The sequence below is a fragment of the Mustela putorius genome, unplaced genomic scaffold (genome assembly GCF_011764305.1).
Source record: "Mustela putorius furo isolate JIRA1106 unplaced genomic scaffold, ASM1176430v1.1 tig00003845_pilon_pilon_pilon, whole genome shotgun sequence".
Classification (NCBI taxonomy): domain Eukaryota; kingdom Metazoa; phylum Chordata; class Mammalia; order Carnivora; family Mustelidae; genus Mustela; species Mustela putorius.
Genome location: NW_025421998.1, coordinates 46480364 through 46498611, shown reverse-complemented (window position 1 = coordinate 46498611; position 18248 = coordinate 46480364). Strand labels below are relative to the sequence as shown.

General features: G+C 36.7%; 1 protein-coding gene across 4 annotated transcripts in view; it reads left to right on the top strand.

Moving 5' to 3' along the window:
• ETV1 (ETS variant transcription factor 1) overlaps positions 1-18248 on the top strand; it is a 249818-nt gene that overhangs the window by 110484 nt on the left and 121086 nt on the right. Inside the window, exon 1 of one of the 4 annotated variants that reach the window (XM_045062743.1) lies at positions 12717-12736. The exons of the other annotated variants lie outside the window; for them this stretch is intronic. The gene's annotated coding sequence lies outside the window, so the exon portion shown is untranslated. Of the gene's footprint in view, positions 1-12716; positions 12737-18248 lie in introns of those variants that run through there. 4 annotated transcript variants of the gene reach the window in all.

The window sequence follows — 18248 nt, the reverse complement described above, 5'->3', positions numbered from 1 at the left end:
ATATCAATAAACTTTGTTGGGACAATCAGTTACCAGTTGTAAGAAAACAACACACCTGAAAGTGAATTCAAGTAAATTGAATACTTAAGATGCACCAACAAATAAATGATAAAAGTACAAGAAAAAAAAATTCCTCTTATAATACCTTAGATGTGTGAAACAGCTTCCTTTGAATGACAGAAAACTCAGAAATTGAAGTGAAAAACTGACAGATTTAATGATAAAATTAAACTATGTGACAAAATACACCATGAACACATCTATTAAAAAGCAGTAAAAAACTAAAGAATGTAGAAAAATAATTGAACTATAAGCAGAACTTAATGGAAGTAAAACAGAAGTACAATAGAGGCTCAACCAAGATCAACAAATTTATTCTTTGAAAAAAACTGATGAAAAGTACAATCTTAGAATAAGACTGATGAAGAAAAAAATGGATAAAATTAGTGAACAAATGTAAGAAAATACTTCATTAGTATTAAAAGTATACAAAAAGTAGAAAATCCCTAGAAAAAGAAATCTTACCAGAATTGACTCAAAACATTGAATACTCCTATATCCATTAATTTTTTAAAAAACCAATCATTTTTTTAAAGATTGTATTTATTTTTAAGATTTATTTATTTATTTATTTGACAGACAGGGATCACAAGTAGGCAGAGAGAGGGGGGAAGCAGGCTCCCCACTGAGCAGAGAGCCTGATGTGGGACTAGATCCCAGGACTCTAAGATAATGACCTGGGCTGAAGTCAAAGCCTTAACTCACTGAGGTGCCCCAGAAGATTGTATTTATTTATTTGCCAGAGAGAGAGAGAGAAAGAGAAAGAGATCACAAGCAGGGAGACCAACAGGCTGGGAGAAGCAGGTCCTCACTGAGCAGGGAGCACAATGCGGGACTGGATCCCAGGACCCCAGGACCATGACCTGAGCCGAAGGCAGATGCTTAACTGACTGAGCCACCCAGGCATCCCCCCAAAATCAATTATTAATTGAAATTTTCTCACAAAGGAGACACCAGTCCCAATCGGGTTTTTAGGCAAATTCTACCAAATATTTCTGAAAAAGATAATTCAGAACATTTGTAGGTTTACCCAGATAGAGAAGAAAAGCTCCTTAAATTCTGCTAAGACTATATTGTCAGATGGCAGTTATGAAAAAGAAAAACAGAAACAAAAAAATAACTATCACACATTTATGTTGCAATATCCCAAATAAATATTAGCAAACTAAATCTAACAGTCTATTAAAGATGATAATAGATAAATAGCAAGTTAGGTTACCCTGGGGATAAAAGAGTATCAGCACTGAAAGAGTTCCGAATTTTATTTGCACATTAAGAGATAAAGGAGGAATGAAAATAATATCATCTCACTAGGTGCAAAAAAAAAAAAAAAAAAAAAAAGGAAAAGAAAAAGCTGCTGGAACATTCAAAAACCATGATGAAAATCCTTAGTGAACTTGAAATAGGAGAGAACTCTAACTCTCCAAGTGTATGTCTGAAAAACACAGCAATCATCTGATTCAATGATAAAAAGTGAGGAACGGGGCGCCTGGTGGCTCAGTGGGTTAAGCCTCCACCTTTGGCTCACATCATGATCCCAGGGTCCTGGGATGGAGCCCCGCATCCAGCTCTCTGCGCAGCAGGGAGCCTGTTTCCCCCTCCCCATCTGCCTGCCATTTTGGCTACTTGTGATCTCTTTCTCTCTCTGTCAAATACATAAATTTAAAAATCTTAAAAAAAAAAAAGTGAGCAATTAGACTAGAGCAGCTATAATCCTGTGGCCTGATAGAGTCTGTTCAGACAGATGCCAAGAGAACCCATTACACACACTTCTTCCTGACTCCGAGATGCTGCGGGTAGCTTGAAATTAGCCACAGTAGACCTACTGGCATTATGGAGATTGTCAGATACTATAAAAATCACGGATGGGTTTGGTCAATGGCGATTGAGTAGGAGGGAGCTGGTTTGTCAAACACTATTGAAGACAGGACCTACCTAGATTAAAGAAGAAAAAGAAAGAAATGAGATAGCAGTTGGGAGGTAAGAAGTAATACAGACATTACTTAAAATGTAATTACTTAAAATTACTTAGAAAATAAAACCAATACATGGACCATCTATTATAACTAAAAGAAGAATTCAGCATTTTTTGAATTTGCGAGTAATTACTGAAAAGAAATGAACTACAGACACAAATATCAACACAAACTAAACTTTAGAAATTTATCATTGAAAAAGGTGAGATACAGTAGAATACAAACGGTAGAATTCTGTGTTTATAGAGTTCAAAAACAAGCAAAATTCTGCACCATATTGCCTAGGAATACATACATATGTGGTAAAATGATATTTTATAAAAAGCAAAGAATGAAAAAATAAGATAAAATGATGATCTATTTGGAGTGGGAGCAGGTATGAGAATGTGATTAGGAAAGAGCACACAGAGCTCTTTCATAAGAAAAATAAATGGAAAAAATAGAAAAATAGGCAGGTGGAGAATACAACAAATAGAACAGATCTATTATTAAGATATAAATATACATACTGTACATTTTACTCTTATTCAACAAGTCCACTTACAGAATTATGTTCTATGGCAAAAAGAGTGTTAGTATGTGCTGTGTGTGTGTATGTGTGAGTGAGTGAGTGTTCACTGTACTATTATAACAGAAAATACCACTGTACTATTATAACAGAAAAAAAAATCCTACATGTCTATTAATAAAGAATTCATTAAATAAAATAGAGGCACATTCTGCAAGCTATTGAAAATAATGAGGTAGCATTACTTTTGTTGATCTGGAACAATGTCTGTGATACAAAGTTATAAAATATATGGCATGATGCCAGTTAATGGGTAAAGAATGAGTAAAGAATGGCATGTGGGAGTTGGAAATCCTGGTAGACATGAAACAGTACAATGATGACCTTTGTGGCTTGGGGTAGAGGAAAAGTTAGGGAATTTTCACTTCTTGATATCTTATCCCCCACATTGGTTATCATTATGGAAAGTTGTTCACTAGTAATAATATATATAAACTTGGCCTAACAAAAATAACAACTAGTGACTTCTCAAATAAGTGAGGGTGTGCTTGTGGATTGTGAGGGCTCTGAAGTAAGTATTTGAAGCATGGTTTGCTTAAGTGTTAGAGGAAGATAGGTGCGTTAGGGCCTGGAGTTACTGAAATGTTACCATCTTCATTCCAATATTTTTTCTGTTTTATGAATATAAATAAAATGCTAAGCATTTTATTTAATTATTTTTGTATTTATTGAACACAATATTTTTGTATTTATTTAAACATTTTATTTTTAATTAAATTAATTATTTTTGTATCAATTATTTTATTTATAATTAAATTAATTATTTTGTTATTCTAACTGAAGACAAATGCCAAAGCTAACTGTAACCAGGAAGCAAAGTCCATTTAAAGAATCCTAAAAATCCTTTTTTGATATTTCAAGACCTCAGAAGATATAGGAAAATAAATCAGAAATTAAAAAGTGTGTGTGTATTAGGAATTACATGTGGGCATATTTATATATCTCTGTATCAGTTTATATATATTTATATATAATGCATGATATAAATTAAAATGTATACATAAAATTTATTTCATTATATATATGAGGTTTCAAATTAGAGATTCATTTAAAAAGTTTGTAAAAAAGAGCATTGCATCGGTCATGTTGTCACAAAAGATGGCCATAATTAGAATCTAGGAGAACTTGGAAAGAAGAATGTTAAGTTCCATAGACAGATTGTCTAGTTTGGAGAACGCAGGAAAATGTTAGTAATGGGTGTATTAGGACATATATCTGCAAAGTAGAAATTCTTCAAGGAAATAAGTGCCAACTATGCCAGCCAGCGGATTCTCAGGGGGAAAACCCAGGCAGGCAGGCCTATATGTACACCGTTCTCCTCTGCAGCCAAGATGAAGAAACCCATGGGATAGCCTGATACTTCCCGAGTCCCCGAGATTCCCTTCTCCTTGCTTACCCTACCTCAGTGAAGTGGTGTGTCCACATCAAATGAAATCCAGTGCAAAGTCTGATCGTGGAAGGAACCCCGCTCAGACCTTGTTTGTTCATAATGTCTCCTGCTTACACTAAATTCCGTGATGTAGATGGACCTCATCTACTTGTAGGCTTCACAATTCCATTTGAAAGTGCTTTCTTATAATTAATCTTTTATTGACAGTTTTGTTCTTATTCTTGTCTGGTCTTCCAGCTACTAAATTTATAATACAAAGGTCTTGTACTCTAGGAGTAGGGAGGGATTCATAAAAATGTGGATATCTCTCTATCGATGACATTCACCATTATCACACTGGAGTCAGTCCCAGGTAAAAGCAGTAGGAGACACCAGAGTCTCCAGGAAATTGTCTACCTTGCGTATCAGGCCTAGAGTGTGTCTTTATCCTGCCACTAATGTACAGTTGTATTAGGTAATGCAACTTTCTCCTGGTTGTTGAGTCATATTTCTCTCTGAAGAGCCCAAATAGAAACTCATTTAAAAATGCAGGAGGTTGGAAGGTAACCATAGATTTTAAACCCACAGCTGTAGTAATTTATCCTTCCAGGAAAGATATACTAGTTAGGGTGCTATTATAAATGGACAACTCTGAGGGGAGGGAGCCATTGGAATCTGAATAACTCTGAAACCAAGTAATAACTTCACAAATAGGAATTTCAGAGGGGAAAGATTTATGGATCATAGAGGAGTAAGGTGAACTAGAGATTCTGGAGAGAGTACAGAATTTTACATGCAGAGATAAATGCTGGGGTGACATACTACGTGAAATCAGTGATTCTGGTTTGGTTTGGTTTTTGGATTTTTTCCTTTCCTCTGCTACTCCTTTGTTTGGCACTGTGGCTTCTTTCCTGCCTTTGGAGTTTTGGAGTCCCCAAGGGTTCACTCCTCCTCTCTCTAGCTCTTCTTCCTGTTCAGAAACTAAGGCTACTGAGGTGAGTCATTTGTCCCAGGCCACTTGAAAACATCACATCTAGTCCCAAAAACTCCATTATATTCCCTACAAATTATAAAGAGAGTCAGGATCTGGTATTGAAGGGACACTGAAAGTCCTTCTATACACAAACCTTTCTGCTACACCCTCAATAACTGGGGGCTAAATAGACACCTAAAGCCTGCCCATGATAGGACATTTCACAATCTTTTAGGACTTGTTCCTTGTGGGGTGCTTGGGTGGCTCAGTCGGTTAAGCGTCTGCCTTCGGCTCAGGTCATGACCCCAGTGTCCTGGGATCGAGCCCCACCTCAGGATCCTTGCTCAATGGGAAGTCTGCTTCTCCCTCTCTCTCTGTCCCTCCCATCTCTGTACCTCTTCCCCTCTCCTACTGCACCCCCCCCAACTCGTGCTCTCTGTCTCTCTCCCTCAAATAAATAAACTCTTTAAAAAAGAGAGAGAGAGAGAGTTCTTCCTTGTATTGGGCAGAATTTGGCTATCTGGAGCTTTTTTGTACATATTTTATTTGACCTGTGGGGTCCATAAAAAAAAGAGTATAACATCCCTTCCACATGACAACACTTCAGATGTCTGGAAATAATGACTAACTCCTTTCCTATACTGCAGGCTTTTCTTGTGTAAGTGTTTAACCATTCTTCATGGGAAGTCAGTTTGCGGTAAATATCGTGACTTGCAGAATAATGGTGGCAGATTCTTCCCATCCCTGTATGCACAGGCTTTTGCAGCTCATCACCAGAGGGTGAGAGTTTCTCTGCTTCTTTGAATCTGAGTTTGTCTTGCAGCCTGCTTTGACCCATAGAATGTGATGGAAGTTATGAGAGTTTCGCGTGAAACCCTCACAATGCCCTGTTGCTTACACTCTCGCTCTCTTGAAATCTGACTCACGCCTGTGAAAAAACCTGGATTTGTTTCCCCAAGGATGAGAATGGCTCAGTTGTCAACCACTGCTTATTTTCAGACCCACAAAGGAGGTAGGTACTCAGGCCCAGTATAGCTACCAGATGACTGTAGTTGCATGAATAACCCAGATAAGACAGAGACAAGAACTGCCCAGCTGAGCCCAGCTCAAACTGCTGACCTCCAGAGTCATGAGCAAATGAAACGATTGTTGTTTGCAACCACAGTTTTGGTGTGGTTTGTTACCCAGCAATATATAGCTGATATAGTAAATTGTCCATTACCCATTTAATTACTCTATCCTTGGCGTATCTGTCCCTTTGAAAGTATGATAACCCAATACAGAATGCAGTATTTCCATTTACAATTTGACTAAATTTGAATGGATCAAAATTAGCCTTTCCTACATTATTCATAATTCATTTCTATTGCCAAGGTATTAAAATTGCTCTAAATTTTCTAGTATTCCATGTTCTTCTCTCTATGACAACATTCTATTTGTACAAAAATACTATAGGCTACAAAATACTAAAGGATATTTAAGACAGTGCATTTCCTTAAAAATAGTCATAATTTCTCAAGAAGTTTTTTATTGTTTCTTTGATAAATTACTCCCTTCTCTTTTCTCATCTCTTTCTGGAAAATCCATCAGTTGGATGTGGATCACGTAGCCTCAATCCTCTAAGTTATTTTTTTCTTTATTTTTTATTTCTTTGCTTCTTTGTTCTAATGTATGAGATTCCCTCTTTTTGATTTAGATTCACTGTCATATTTTTTATTGAAGTAGAGTTGGCATATAGTGTTGTGCTGGTTTTAGGTGTACACAGTGATGATTGGTGTCTCTACACTATGCTGTGCTCACCTCAGTATGCTCAATGCACATCTGGCCCCATACAACGTTATTACAGTAAGAGTGACTATGTTCTCTGTGCTCTACTTTTCATCTCTCTAATTTATTGTTTTAACTGGAAGTTTGTATTTCTCAGTGCCCTTCACATATTTTACCCATTCCCCTAAACCTCTCCCCTCTGTTAACTACCAATTCTCTGTATTATTGATTCTGTTTGTTTTTTGTTTCTTTTTCATTTGTTTTTTGTTTTTGTTTTTAAATTCTTCCTAAGTGAAATCTTATGATATTTGTCTTTCTCAATCTGACTTACTTAGGTCCATCCATGTGGTCACACATGACACAATCTCATTCTTTTTTATGGCCAAGTAATATCCCATTACATTTATTTATTTGTTTGCTTATATCTCACTTCGTCTTTATCCCATCATCTATCAATGTGTCAGTGGACACTTAGGTTGCTTCCACATCTTGGTTATTGTAAACAATGCTGCAGTAAATACAGGGGAGTATATATCGTATTGAATTACTGTTTCTGTATTCACTGCCATAGTTTTAATTTTAGGAGATTTCTCTATTCTGTCATTGTTTCTTTGTAATAGCATTCTGTTCCCCATTTAGAGATGTAATAAATCTATCTCTCTGTTGATATTAAATGTCAGTTTCCTATTTCCTATGTTGGGTCTATTTTTCCTAGTTTCCTGTTTTGAGTTTTGTTTTGTTTTTAATTTTATTTTTGTTTGGTGTCTTTTTCTCTCATGTCAGAAATTTTCTTCAAATAGTTGGTGACCATTAGCCAACAAATCACATCTAATAATGAGATGTTAAAAAGCTAATAGGAGCTGTGGTGGTGGGAGTTGAGATTGGAATGGAGAGACAGGAAGAACAAAGGAGGTTTGAGTACTTAAGTTGGGTCATGGGGACCCTCCTATGTCAATAAATTGCGGATTTTTTTTTTTCCTTTCTACTTTTTCTACACAACTATTAGTTTCTCAAGAGAGGTCTCCTTAGGCTTTCTGGCTGGCATTCTGGGAGTAAGGAAAAGAAGCATAAAGGATTCACTGTCCTGACTAGATCTTGGTCTCCTTGCTTTTTGTTCCATTCCCCTCTCCAGCTCCGAAGTGGGCTGGGTGTCCCTGAGCCCTGAGCAACTCTGGCGCTGTTTCTTTAGAGTAAACTTCCAGTTCCCACTGATAGAGAGCCATTGATGGGACACAGGGCTGTGAGAAAGTTGGGGATCTAACCGTAGGAAGGAGGCAATTGCCCATTATATGTGCAAAATTTAAACCAGTATTCGTATCTTTACTCCCATGGCTCCCAACTCAACTTCCTTATAAACTGGTTCCTTCAAGCCCTGAGTCTCCTTGACATTTTGCAATTTGAAGTTTGGATTGGTCCCTTTCTCATCCAGGTCCCCCTCTGCAAGCACTTTACACTTAGCCTCCCCAACTAAGCTAAGTGAGTCACCACCACTCCATGTGCTTCCCATTTTCCAGATTTGACCCATCAATCTCTTTCCTCCAGTTCTCTGCAACTTCTTAGGTCCATACATTTTTAATTTCTTATGTTGACATGTCTTTGGAATTCTTTTTTTTTTTTTTTAATGTTTTATTTACTTGTGAGAGAGAGCGCACATGCCCAAGTGGCGGGAACAGCAGGCAGAGGGAGAAGCAGACTTGAGTTTAAATTAAGATATTTTAAACCGTAGAGGTTGTCTGTTTCCTCTCCTAAAAAAAAAAAAAAAAAATGGTAATGATAACACTAAGATAACTGAAAATAAATCTAAAAAAATTTAAGATAAATTTTATTTTATTTTTAAGAAGGTATACAAACTCAGCAGGTTTTAGATATCACTTAAAAAAAAACTAGAACTCCCAGACTTTGGTGGCCATTTTGTTATAGAACTAAAATATTCCTGAATTAAACTACTGAAGAATGTCCTCGGGGCGCCTGGGTGGCTCAGTGGGTTAAGCCGCTGCTTTCGGCTCAGGTCATGATCTCAGGGTCCTGGGATCGAGTCCCGCATGGGGCTCTCTGCTCAGCAGGGAGCCTGCTTCCCTTCCTCTCTCTCTGCCTGGCCTCTCTGCCTACTTGTGATCTCTCTCTGTCAAATAAATAAATAAAATCTTTAAAAAAAAAAAAAAAAAAAAAAAAAAATGTCCTCATCTTGATTTTTCATTCTGCAGGGATCAGGGTGGACGAACTGTATCCCCTGCCAGTCACCCGTTTCATTGATGGTCACACAACCACGTCCATTCACTCACATATCACCTGTGGCTGCCTCAGTGGTACAAACACTGCTGCTTACACTAGAATTGAGTTGTTACAAACACATTTACTATCTGGCTTTCTACAGAAAACATTTTCTAACAACTACGTTACCTGGCTAAGCTGTAGGAACAAGAGTTGTGCCCATTTTGTTAAAAAATGAGTAAGTGGAGAATCAGATGTAAAGATTAGCAACATTTTATCTTTACTTCCAAATTAAGAAGATTATTAAAATTATGTTGCCCCTTAAGTATAACAGACAAGCAAAAACAATGTTCTATTGATCTATTGATCATGTTTGAAACATATCAAAGTCAAAATCTCTTGTAACAAAAGTCGTACTGTCATCCTTCTAATTACATAAAGGACCCAAGTGTCTGGGAAACTGATTAAATTCTTTCACTTTAATCATGGTGGACACAGCACTACCCAGGGAATAAAAGACACTTGATTTTGAGTCTCATGTGTACTATTAACATATTCTACAGCCTTGGGCAAGTCACAATCCCACTCGATTTAAGTTTCCTTGTCCATAAAGACAGGATTAAATTGCGTGGTCTTGCATTGACTGTGTTTCTGTAAGGTTGTGTAAAGAGGTCAGCTAACAGCTTTGTCCTTTGTACATGTTGTTATTAGGCTGTTCCACTGGTTTTAATATTTAAAAGAAAAAGCATCAGGCACTAAAATGAGGAATACAGAGCTGTGGCTATATTATGATTCCTCTATTTTTATACTTTATTTGGATTGCCTTAGAAAAATCATTTATGCAATTCCATGCTCCAGTTTCCTTTTTACTAAAACAGCAATAATAGTGTTTGTATCTTTAGTATATCAAGATATACTATTCTTTTTGGAAAAAGCTATTTGGAAAGACTCGGGAGGGAAAAGGTACATAAATATTAAATTCTTGTTTTTAAATTAATTTTAGGTTATTATAATATTTCAAAAAATACTTAACCTTGCCCTTTAAAATATTGCATACACAATGCAAATTAAATGCTAAATTTTACAGAGTCCTTACTCATGTGTGAAAAAATTAGATATTCTGCATCGTAGACAACTCTTCTGAAATAATGTCACCATGTAATATCACTGTTAGCTTTCCCAGCTGAGAAATGCTGTTTTCATGAATAGTGATAAGAAAGGAATTTGAATGGAATTTTACATTCTCATGCCTTGTTACATAAAATTGTCACTCAGGACTATAAATTTTATCCCTTTTATACCAAATATAAACTATCAATTTCAAATGTGTAGCATAGATTTAGATGCATTTCTTCCTATTTAATTTTTAAATGTCAGGTAAACTGTGTTAGGTAAAGGGAACTCTGAATATGATTAGTTAGTATTAGACACATTTAATCAAAACCATGACCTCTTCCTATTATATATGATATTAAAAACGTTAATGTTTATGCACTATGTAGCAACTGGAAATGTTTGCCTTAGTAATCTAACTTTTTACAGAATAAAAATTATAAAAGTTCTGTACCTCACATATCACCTGTGGCTGCCTCAGTGGTACAAACACTGCTGCTTCAAACAGTAAAATTACTGTAAACAGTAAAATTACTTCTGTTTAAATATTCTTTCTTAGTGTTTTAAACTTAGAGTAGTAATTATAATACTCAAATTTTATCTTGCTATTTCAGTAGGAAATATAATTTCATATTAAATTAGTCATAAATACTTTGTGGAAGATAGTACATTAATAAGAAATACTCTCAATAAATATACCATTCAGTTATTCTTATACAGATCTCTTTATCTCTGGACAATATAATGGTCAGGAAAATATAGAGCTGTTGTTGAAGATCTTGTCATTGTTTGCTGAATCAAAATTATTTAATATTTATGAAGTATCTATAAAGTTCACTGGAAACCCACAAAGCCTGATCTTTGTCTGAAGGGGTGTATGCTAACATAACCAACCTTTATAAAGAGCTACTAATGAAAGATCTGGTGCAACAAAGGCAAATATTTTATCAAAACGGAATTCTTCTATGATATCTTTGTTCTTTTAGCTTTCTCACTTCCTATCACTGTTCCATCGAAGCGGATAAATGGTGTATATTGTTTCACAATCACAATTTAGGTTCATATCTCTGGTCTTGCTTCTAGAATAATGGTATATGTTACCTGTATCCCAGCGTACTAACATTTCATTTACAAAGACTCTGCAGGTTGTCTGTAGCTGGAGCTTCAAGTTTGTGAAGCTCACCAGGTTAGCTTTCATAGTCATTTTCTCTTCTACTGTTCTTCTGCATTTTTTTTCTGTTTAGTCTTATGTTTTTTTATTTTCCATCTGAATTTGTACTTTGACTTTTTACATAGTATTTTTTTTTTTCTGATTTTTCTGAGCACTGCAGCCACCATGACATTCTTCTCTTAACTAATGAGCAAGCTCGGCGAGAACTGAGACTGCCTTCCTACCTGCTGATGAAATTTTCACTGGCCAGAGAGAATTCTGTAGTTCTCAAAGCCAGCTCCATATGACCCATCAGATGCTTTCCATCATGCACAATGCTATAAATCCATGGCAACACATCCTATAGCCCACTCTAAGCAGCTAGACCCTAAACATGCTATTGATTTCAGGACAATGGATTCTTGTGAAGTTTACATGAGATCACTATCATTCTTGTTGCTCAGACAACTTCTTAGAATTTGGATGCAACCTTTAAAAATCAAAAATGTTTTCATTTCTCTAGCCCAGATGGTCCTAGAGGGCATAACTCACGTGCACTAGCAGAGGAGCCCACATAACTGAAGCAGAGTGAAAAAAGTGCAAGAGATAAATATATGTGATGGAACAGGTGCAGTTTGTTCATAGTGGGCAGCTTTTAGATTGGCTCCCAGTGTTAACCACCTGCTGGTATTCACCCTCAAGTATGGGCTGGACCTAATGACTTGCTTCTAGTGAAGACAATATAGCAAAATCATGTGCTATTACTTCCAAGATTAGGTTACAGAAGACTCAGATTCCAAATTTGCTTGCCTTCTAGACCTTACATTGAGAATGCTAGCAGGCTTTTGAGATGATGATGAGATATGATGTTGGGTCAGGCTTGCTCTAATGCTGGGGGCCAGATGAGGAAGTGGATGGACCATGGTGAAAGCGGAGAAGGCTCCGTGACTCTCCTAGATTAAGATATTGGGATATTTTATGTTTTAATTATTTGTTCCTTGAATTCATTCCATATCTCCTGTGAACACCAAAAAAAGAAAAAATTAGTCTTAACTGAGGTTAAAGAGCTATTTATAGATCTTCATTTTATACGAAAATGATCAGGTGACATAGTTTTCAACAGAAGCTTATAACAATTTGTAACACTACAAATTTTGGCTCTTCTTTTTTTTTTTTTTTTTTTAAAGATTTTATTTATTTACCTGAGAGAGAGAGAGAGAGAGAGAGAGCTTGAGCAGTGGGGAAGGGCAGAAGGAGAGGGAGACACAGACTCTCCACTGAGCAGGGAGCCCAAATGGGGCTTGATCCAAGACCCTGAGATCATGACTGTAGCCAAAGTCAACTGCTTAATAGACTGAGCCACCTGAGCTCCCCAAATATTGGCTCTTAATTTATGAGTGATAAATAGCCAATTCTCCTAGACTCAGAGCAAGTTATCCATTTTATAAATATCCTATTTTCCTAATAAGTGGGTCTTCTGCTATCCTTTTCATATAGGTTCTATGCATTCTAACCATCAGCGTACCAGAGAGCAAAAAAGAAGAAAAAGGTAAACATGAAAACAAAATGCCTATAATCACAAATTCAGAATTCTTCATGCTTTGCTTGTCTTCGGGTTAACAAGATTTGTAGAGCAGGGAATACTTGGCTTGGAAGAGAAGAATGATATGACAAGACCTTGGCATTAATATTGCATGTGGATAAAGGGTAGAGGGGCCCACAATAAATACAAATACCCGATAATGAGCGATGCTTAAGACTTGGGAGAAATTCACACCGAAGTGGGAATTTGTTCATTGTTGCTGGGTTTGAAGGGACATCAATCATGAAAAGTATTGACATTTTGGGGGACAAAGAACCATGCTAGAAACTTAGAATATTAGATACAATGCCTGTCTTCAAAGAGTTTATAGTGTAGTATAGAAAGGCAAATTTACTACATAATTAAGACATAATTTTCTAGGTGTTATGGTTGAGTAATACCCATTGTGCTGGGGGGATCTAAAAAGAGACTCTAGCTTGGACTAAGGTAAGGGTTTTAAGTACATCTGGGAAAGCTAGTCCTGGGTTCTGTATGTAAAGAGTTGTTGAGGAAAGAAACAGTTAGCATGGAACTTTACACTGAGGGGTACTACATGCACAGCCACTGAGGTTTGTGCTGTGTATGAAGATCTGAAAGCAGCCTATGACAAAAGTAGGAGAGACAGGGCCTGATCAAAGATGGGTTTCTTATGCCAAACCAAAGAGCTTAAAGTTTATTCTGAAGGTCCAAAAACATGTAAGGGGTGGTCTGTGGACCAGACCCAGCAGCATATGTGCTGGGTTTCAACAACACCATGCTTACAAAAGAAATTTGAGTTAGCATTAAAAATCAGAATCAGATAGATCCTAAGATCCTAGTCTGCAAATGAGAAAACTGATGCACCGGGTGGTCAAGATTGCACAACTGGTTAACAGGCAAAGCCAGAATTTCAATCCAGCTACACTGGCTGCAGAGTTGTTGTACCTGATCACCACATTAGGATCAAGCTATCTCAGATTTGAAAGGCATGGCCTGGGATGTCCAGGAAGAGCAGGGAGAAACTGGCCATGGCACATCAAAGAGAAACTAGTGCCTGTGATGTGATCAACATCAGTCAGTTTTCCACTTGCCTCTTTGTTCTGTGAGTTATAATGAAAGAAAGTTAAATTGGGAAGAGACTGGAGAGAGTATTACATATTGCGGTTTTAAAAATCTTTTTGAATGCTGCAAGTTTGTCTTGTGCAAAGTTATTGTTCAACTCCCAGGACAAAATTTATGCAATAGATGTAACAGAATGTTCTAAGATGCTTTATGTCATATAGCCTCCACTTCCTCTTGCTCTGTAGTTTTCAGAGTATAGGTCTTTTGCTTTTTTGGTTGGGCTTATTTCTAGGTATCTTGTTGATTTATTTCTAGGTATCTTATTTCTAGGTAAATGGGATTGATTCCTAAATTTCTTTTTCTCCCCCTTTATTATTGATGTATAGAAACACAACAGATTTCTGCACGCTGATTTTGTATCCTGTGACTTCACTGAATTCATTTATCAGTTCTAGCAGTTTTTTGATGGAATCTTCAGGTTTTTCCATATAGAGCATCGTGTCATCTGCAAACAGTGAAAGTTTTACTTCTTCCTTGCCAATTTGGATGCCTTTTATTTCTTTTTGTTGTGTGATTGCTGTGGCTAGGACTTCCGGTACTATGTTCAGTAACAGTGGTGAGAGTGGACATTGGAGTAGAATATTATTTTTATTCTCAAAGTATTTTTTTATTAAATGTAAGAGTATTTTTCATGTAGATATATTTATTTTGTATCTACTTTTTATATTTATACATTGGTTTTAAATTATAACATTTCAGGTTCTTTGGTTTCCCAATAAATAATCATAACCTAAGTCTATAATTTCTCAGTTTTCTATTTCTATAAAAAGCTGCCAGACTCTCTTCATGTTTTCAAGCATCAAAAAGTTTACACTGAAGTGTAGACCAGAGGATATATATGAACTACAACCTTAAAGAATTATCCAGTGTATCTTTGGTCATGTCCAAATGTCCAGCACTGGTGATGAATGACTCTTTTAAGGGAATTAAAGAAATTCTGTAACTCCCATTTGATGTTATTTTTCAAATGTATGTTCTTTACCTATAGGAAATTTTCTGCTCATGGTGCAGAGTAGGCTTTTTATTTTTCCCTTATTCTTTAATAACTTTCTTAAGGATATAAGATACACAGCAAGCTGGACACAAATGGAATGGAAAGAAGAGAAATCAGTCCCCACCTGTGCCCTGCATAGAGTTTAGCGTAGTGTCTGGGACACAGTTGGTTCTGCATCAGCTTTAAATAAAAGCCACCTCTGAAAGTCCTAGAACAAAATAATACAACTTCATAAATTGACTTGGATTGCTGAGTCTAAAATTAAAAGGCACTTCTAACACTCTCACCTTTACCTCTGGGAGCAAGAGAGAAATGTCATTAATGAAAGGCGATCAGTGATAAGAAAGGCAAATAAAAACTCCATTATCAGTTTACAGTGACAACAGACTACTACCACATTTTCCTCAGCCACATCTTCCAGAACAAATAACAACATGGAACAGTTCTTAGGTACAAAACTAGAAAATTACAACCGATGGCAGATACCAGTTTCTGCTCTCACTCTAGAAAGTGTTTGTGTTCATTTCTTCTTAAGTTTTATGAGGAAAACTCTATTACTGGCTCCCTCTTTGGGCCTCTTTCTTAAAGTGGGGGAGAATTAATGTCAGTACTGGGTTCATTGGACTTTGTGTCACGTAACATATTTAATTCATTTCCTTTTCTTGCAGCAACATAAATTACTACTACTTCCATTATTATAGGAAATACAGATAAATGACTGGCTCTTCAGTCTTAAAAAAGAGAGAGAGAGAAGAAACAGGGGTTGGAGCCAAGAGGTATTTAAGAAGAATAAAGTCAAATCTGACTTTCAGCATGTTTTACTGTGGCCCAGTCCTTCAGACAATTAATGCTCAGGCTTCAAGATCATGATTTATTTTGAGATGTCAGTTTTAAGATCGTGAAGGAAAAATGTTTAAGGCAATGATAATGTCCCACTTTAAAGTTCCTGTGTTTCTGCTTAAATGGTTATAATAACACATGCTATAGAAATCTTCTATATTTATTTTAGAATTACTGCTATATGCATGGGCATTATTCTTGGTAGGACGGGCATCTTCATATCTAGGGCATCCCACTATGATGACTGATTATGTTCCAGCTGGTCTTTCTCTACTTAGGAATGAGATTTTTTACTAGAGTAAATTTAATCAGACAATCTTATTAAATGTGGCACTGGTCCCAATCAGTTGAAAATTTTAAGAAGAAAAAAAAATCAGAAAAAAAGACAAAAGCTCAAGTCTTTAATGTCATGAACTTCTCCTGTGTGAATTCTGAAGTTGGGCAGTCTTAGAATCATATCTTGAATCTATCACTTACTGGCTCTGTAAGTTTCAGAGAGCGGTAGAAGCCCTAAATCTTGGGATTTATGGATTTTTTTTTAGAATCTAAATCTTGGTTTCTATGAGTTGGAGAATAGTGTTAACAGCTACATCTTGGGTTCATCCTAAGGGTAAAATGAGAAACTGTATGCATGCATTTAGCCAAGTGTCCCCACACGGGAAGTAGGCAATAAATGTTTCCTTTTATTGTTACTACTATGTTTTCAACCAGATTCAAAGAATGACTTACAAACCCAACACCTGCATCATTATCACTTGAGGTACTTATTAAAATAAAAATCCTAGGTGTCTCTTAGCACCGTTTCCTAATCTCTAGGCTTGAGGCCCAGGAGTCTGTATTTTTCAGAAGAGCCCCAGATGTTTCTTTTGCAAAGACATTAAAGTTGCATTAAAGTTGTGACATTAAAGTTTGAAAAACATTACTTAATCCTGGAATTTTCTTTTCTTTTTTTTTTTAAATACAGTTTTCTCACCATATAGCAGTAGTTTAAAATGACTCTCTAGTGATTCCATCTTTCTATCTCCTCTATATGCTATATTACAGGGAAGAACACATTGCTAGGTTTGTATTTAAAATGCCCACTCCTCACCTCCCCACTCCCCATCCCCCAAACTCAGGCCCATTGAAAAGGGCTTCCGGCTTTCCCCAAGTCTCCTTTATCTCTTTTCTCCCAGCACTGGATCACTTGAGTCTCTCTAAAACCCTCCTTAGGAACACTCCTTTTCAAAAGTTTTGAGTTGTTGATTATTCTCTAAATGGTAAATTCTAAGCCTCTGCATGTCGAAATTAAAATCCTTGAAAATATGGCCCGTACTTCTCTTTCTAGCCATATCTCCATCTTGTCCCTGACACAGTATATATTCCATTGAAAGAGAAAAACTCACCATTTCAAGGAACTAAATTTGCCTGCTTCAGTGCCCTTCCTTCAGTCAACAAAGGGCTTTAAATTTCTTCCCGTTGAAATCATGTCCACCAAGAGCCAGCCTGAACACCACTTCCTCCCAAGAGCTTTTCCTAATCTCTCCAGCTGGAAGAGATTACCTTCTTGAAGCCCTTGGTTAATAACACTCTCCTAACCCTTAGATTTTTCTTTTTTGTGTGTTATGTCCCCTATTAGGGTTTTTTTCCTTTATTTCTTACAGACAAAAACACATCATCTCCTCCTCTTCATCCCTCATGATTCTTGGCATAGCTGTGGTCTTAAGATGGCTATCCTAAAGTAACCACTGAATGAATGAATGACATTAATATGTCATTTGCCATAATGGTTTTCTAGAGACACTCAGCTTATGAAATTTTCATCTTTGGGACTTTTAATTACTCTTGGACTACAAAGCCCTTCTTGCTTGATTGAATGTACATGGGCCTAAGAAATCATCCATCCAGGGGCACTTGGGTGGCTTGGTCGGTTGAATGTCTGACTCAGTTTTGGCTCAGGTCATGATAGGTTTGTGAGCTCCGTGTCAGGCCCTATGCTCAGCGGGAGTCTGCTTCTCCCTCTCCCTCTGTCCCTCCCCTGGCTTATGTATGCTCTTTCTCTCAAATAAATCTAAACAAAACAAAACAAAAAAAACAAAAAAAAAAAAAAAAAAAAAAGAAAAAGAGAGAAGAAAGAAGGAAGAGAAAGTAAATCATCCATCTAACTACTCCTGTGGCTGAAATATTGGAGAGGTACAATAACTTGCCCAAATCATGCTGTTAAGGATGACACTGAGTCCAGTGGTAAGTTGGACAATTCTTTGTTTTGTCAGGAATTATCATGTTTGTTTTTCACTTTTGTATGAATATTCCATACAGCCTTGTGGAAGTTTATTCCGTTGCTTCAATAATTCTGTAATCATTAGCAATCACACATTTTTATTGGTAGACAGCGAGAAGCATTGACCTATGTGCTCTGCAGTCTGTTGACTGTGTTTCAGCTTACGTTGAGTTCTGCTTTAGGATGCATTTCAGCTGGTCTTAGCCCCAGACTGGCAGTGGGGCTCAGGCTTGCTTCATGCCTCTTCTTTGGGGGGCAGGCGAGCTAATGGGGCAGCAGCTACC